The following is a 5,436-nucleotide window of genomic DNA, read 5'->3' as shown; positions in this document are numbered from 1 at the left end:
GATGGATGGGTGGGTGGATAGATGGGTGCCTAGATGGGTAGATGAGTGAATAGGTGGGTGTGTGGGTGGATGGATGGATGGATGGATGGATGGATAGATGGATGGATGGTAGGTGGGTGGATGGGTGGATAGATGGATGGGTAGATGGGTGGACGGGCCCTGCAGGCTGCCCATCAGTCTTTGTCTCTCGCTCTCTTTTCCTGACCTGGTCTCCTGGATCACAAGGTGGCAAACAGGAAGACAAACACAACACTTCCAGAGAACAGTTATTCCCGGTATCATCACCAGGTTAGACGTCTTGAAATGATTCCCCATCCTGTTCTCCGGGAGCGCAGCGGTACCTGTCCTTCCCCAGAATGCAGTGCCTGCCAGCCGTCTCCCTTCACTGGAGACATGGCCTCTCTCATACCGAGGGCAATTCTTCGCGTTTTGGAGATGATATGAAATTGACATGAAATTGTCCAAACGGCACCGGGACACTTGCTGCTGGGGCATCGTGACCATGCGCTGTATGTTTCTCTCATCTGGTTTTTGCACCGATGTTATGAGGTCTTGGTTTAGGGTTAGTTCTTGTTGTTGTTTTGCTCTGTTTCATCCTTAACAGATCTTCTCTGTATCTTCTATCAAACTCACTTTTGTTCAGGGTGAAAAAAGGTAAAACATAAAAGGCCTCAGCGAAGGTTGAGAACGATGTGTGTGTCTCTGCATTCCTCTGATACACCTCACGTCGTGGATCTGCAGGCTTCCTTTCCTGCCACAATGAGCAGAAGTCGTTCTGGGATCCAAGCAGATCTTGTGGCTTATGCAAAACTGTAAATAAATCTGCATAAATACAAAATTTTGAGAGATGGAAAATCTCTACTGGTAAATAAGAATCACTCGCCGATGTTCCTGCTGATGAGGTCAAACACTGCACTCCTCACAAGCTCGGGCAACCCTCTGTTCGTTACTTATACAGGCAAAAGCTGGCAGAGCACACATCCCAGAGCTGCGGCAGGGCCGTGGCAGTTTCCCTGGTTATCGGGATTAGGCGCTGCCCAATTTTCTGAGCTGAGTCTTGGCACAGCGATGCACACACAGTTGTCACAGGTTTGCTGTAGCCATGGTTCGGCAGAAATCACATAGAAAGTTCTCCAAGTCAATACCCACATTTCCATTTGACAGCAATTGTTTGGACCACACACACGTAGAGAATTCTAGATCCAAGGCTATCACTCATCCATTTAAGCCCAAAGGAAACTTTGCCTCAACACCTTAATGGGAAGGAGGCTGATTTGACTTCAGGACTTTCCTTTGTTATAAAAGTAACACAGAAAACAAAATTCTGTGTTCTGATCATGACTGCTAACACTTTAATGTATTTCTTTCCACTTATTAAACATAAAATTTGGGTTGTATGATACTTTTATATCCTGTACTTTCATAAAATAAAAATTTCCCATGTGAAAAAAATGTTATAAAATAGAGTTTTTACAATCTACAGAAATATTCTATCATCTTGATGCAAAGTAGTACTTTAAAACCAATTCTCCATTGTTGGTTGTCAATATTTTCTCTACCTCTGTAATCATAAAAACAGCAATGCAAGAAGCATTCCATGGAAATATCCAGGTGAATGCGTGTTAAGGCCTCGAACAATGTCTAGTGCTCCTAACTACCTTTGATTGTTTTGTGGCTTACTTTTTACATCTTTAACTCTTTGACTACGATGGGAATTATTTTAGTGTACAGCATGAAGTAAGAATCTAAGTTTTTCTTATGCTCAGTGGTCCTCCTGGCACTGTCTGTTTCACAACCCTCTTCTGACCGCTTGGCCCGTCATGACCTTCCACACCGTGGATTCGTTGACCTCGGGACCTGCGCCTTCTGCCCGTCAGCCACAGCGCCGTCTGTCTGTCCTCTGCTGATGTTGTGCCCTTCTACCTCCTCCAGCATTTCCTTGGCTATTTTCATCTATGTATTCATTGTTAAATGTTTTAATTGGATATTTTGGTTAGAAATTCAGTACACTTACGAATTATTTTTTTAAGAATTGAACTCCTTACCATATTTAGGTTTTTATTTAAATAAATGATTATATCACCTGCAATCAGTTATATTTTTGTGTCTTCCTTATTAACAGTGGTGCCAGTAACTTCTTTTTCATATTTTATGGTGTTTGTAGAAGTTCCAAAACAACGTAACATACCAGTAAGAGTCAGGGGCACCCTGTTTTGACTTTAATGGGTCTATGGCCAGTGTCTTGCTGTCAAGAATGATGTTTGTTGGTTGAAAGAATCTTCTGTTTAGGAAAGCATCATTCTATTCCAACTCTATCAAATATTTCTATCAGAAAATATTGGGAACTCTTACAAGTAATTTTAGAGCAACTGTCAAAACACCCTATAACTTAATCCTTTGCTCTGTTGAGAAACTGTATTCGATTAAGGCATTTCCCAATATTAAGCCACATAGATAATCCTAGAATAGGCATAGTTAGTGATTCTTTTTTTTTTTTTTTTTTTGAGACGGACTCTTGCTCTTTCGCCCAGGCTAGAGTGCAGTGGCACTATCTGGGCTCACTGCAAGCTCTGCCTCCCGGGTTCACGCCATTCTCCTGCCTCAGCCTCCCAAGTAGCTGGAACTACCGGCGCCCACCACCACCCCCCAGCTGATTTTTTATGTTTTTAGTAGAGATGGGGTTTCACCGTGTTAGCCAGGATGGTCTCTAACTCCTGCCCTTGTGATCCACCTGCCTCAGCCTCCCAAAGTGCTGGGATTACAGGCGTGAGCCCCCGCGCCCGGCCTTTAGTGATTCTTTTCATGTATTGCAGGGTTCTTACAGACACGTCACTGAGGGCGGTTACATCTCAGTCTCTCGGGAGGACAGTCTGTAGCAGGTGTGTGTGTGTGTGTGTACATGCACACGGTTGTGTGTACACATGGGTGTGCTTATGTGCTCATATGCATGTGTGTGTGCACTAATGTGTGTGTGTGGTCCAAACCTCCTCTTTTATAATTGTATAGGATTATTCATTATAAATTATATAGTGTTTTATAATTTATAATAGTCATTGGATTAGGACCCACCTGAAGGACCTCGTTTCCCCTTAGTCACCTCGTTAAAGGCCCTATTTCCAAACAAGGCCACATCCTGAGGTCCCAGGGGTTAGGACAGTTCAGCGACAGCAGGACAGCACCGACTGCTGCCTCCACTGTCTCGCATGCCTCTTTATCATCTGTCACACTGGAGGTTTAAACCAGAGCCTTTCTCTTTCAACCACATCCAGGCAAACCCCCTTCATTTTGAAGCCAGGGTTTAGGGAAAGGTCCACAAACCCCAGGAACTGAGCAGAGCCCTCCCTCTCTGACTGCACAGGCCTCCCCTCAAGACACCAGCCATGGGACTCCCATGTCTGTGAACCACTGTCCCCCTCACTCCCCCAAGGCCCAGCGATTCCCGCTCACTCTGAGAGCCTAAGTCCTCTCCTTCCAGAAGCTTCCCTGCCTCTTCTGCCCCCTTTGATGGTTCCTTGGGGAACATCTGAGGGGGAGCAGCCACCTCCACTGCCGTATTGGCCACATAGAAGGAACAGTCGTGGGGTGATGGGGCCTCCCCAGCCAGGCCCTTACTACCAACCTTCTTCCATTAAAATGTATGTGGTCCGGGGGTCCACACAGAACATTGCACGCTGCCTCTAGTTGAGTTATTGGATATCTCACAAATGTCTTAAAAGTAACATAAACCAAGGTGAACTCCAATCTTGGAACGCTCATCCACCTGGTCTTCCTCATGTGTTCCTCACATCAGCAAACGGCTGTCTACTGGTCACCCCGTCACTGAATTTAGAAAACTGACTCATCCTGGCTTCTTCCCTGTTGACCCCCATGGATTGAGCCCCTCGGTGGGTCCTGGTGACCAGCCTTTCCTGGGGCTGGACTGATGTCTGCTGGAGGTCTGCAGGAAAGCAACTGGACTCTCGGGTCTGTGGTCCTCTAGAGGGCGTTCTATATAGTTTCATATTGATTAGATCCAGGGTCTGTGGTCCTCTAGAGAGCGGTCTATATGATTTCATATTGATTAGATCCGGGATCTGTGGTCCTCTAGAGGGCGGTCTATATGATTTCATATTGATTAGATCCAGGGTCTGTGGTCCTCTAGAGAGCGGTCTACACGGTTTCATATTGATTAGATCTGGGGTCTGTGGTCCTTTATGAGAGCAGTGTACATGATTTCATATTGATTAGATCCAGGATCTATGGCCCTCTACGAGAGTGGCCTACATGATTTCATATTGATTAGATCTGAAGTCTGTGGTCCTCTAGAGAGCAGTCTACACAATTTTATATTATTAGACTCTGGGATCTGTGGTCTTGTACGAAAGTACTCTATGCGATTTCATATTGATTAGATCTGGGGTCTGTGGTCCTTTATGAGAGCCATCTACACAATTTCATATTGATTAGACTGGTGAACTCATTCACAGCGAGAGTCAAATACCCATTTTCTACAACAAATCTAAGTAAGTTCCACCAGTTACTTTCTATCATAACTTTCTACCAATTTTCCTCCCAACATCACAATTTATCAATAATACATTCATTGGTTCATCTCTGCCAACCTTCTGTCATTCAAATGTGTATGGTCTGGGGTCGAGACATTGCTCCCTTTGCTGGGGACACGGTGGCAAACAGTGAGTACTCAGTAAATAACTGTTCATTGAATTGAATGAATCTTCAATTTGACATAGGATTTGGGTAGGAAAATGCTGAACCTCACCCAAAATTGCATTCTCTTTTCCCTTACTGCTGGTACCAAACACGCCTTCCTAAGTATGATAACATCTGAGTATGATACTTAGTCATGCTGTAAAAAGTTTACAGACTTATTAAATAGAAAACAATATAAAATTTTAATTTTTAACCACAGTAATTAGGAACTCTAAGTCACTAAGATATAATAATCTGTTATAAAAATGTCTGGCTTTTACTGAGACAACATTCTTTAAATTCATTTTATTGCTCACTTGCTTCAATCCTGCCTTTCATAACAGGTTGGATTTGCGTCTTTTTTGAGACACTGTAGGTGACGTGTATCCTATCAGAAAGTCCCTTCTTAGAGAAGCTCAGCTGTCCATAACACAACAAAGAATTCAGAAGTGGGCTGAAAAGATCTCCCTGAATAATTTTTCTAAAGGCCCCAAAGTTCATGTACAAAAGTCATTCATTTTACTCAGCTAGCAATGGCTGGCCATTTACACAGAGCCAGTTGACCATTACCTAAGGTTCCATTCTTACAGCCTTTCTTGAGCTGGTTTGCCATGGCAGACTGGAAAAAGGAAATTAAGGGGGCAAGAGAAGAAATATTGATCATATCAAGAAGTGATAACTGATGGGCTGATAATGAATGGAGAAGAAAGTTAAAATGAAAGATAATAGGAATTTTTGTTCATGTAA

Source organism: Symphalangus syndactylus, chromosome 2 (genome assembly GCF_028878055.3).
Source record: "Symphalangus syndactylus isolate Jambi chromosome 2, NHGRI_mSymSyn1-v2.1_pri, whole genome shotgun sequence".
NCBI classification, from domain to species: Eukaryota; Metazoa; Chordata; class Mammalia; order Primates; family Hylobatidae; genus Symphalangus; species Symphalangus syndactylus.
The sequence above is the reverse complement of the archived record's forward strand: the minus strand, read 5'-3'. Positions refer to the sequence as shown.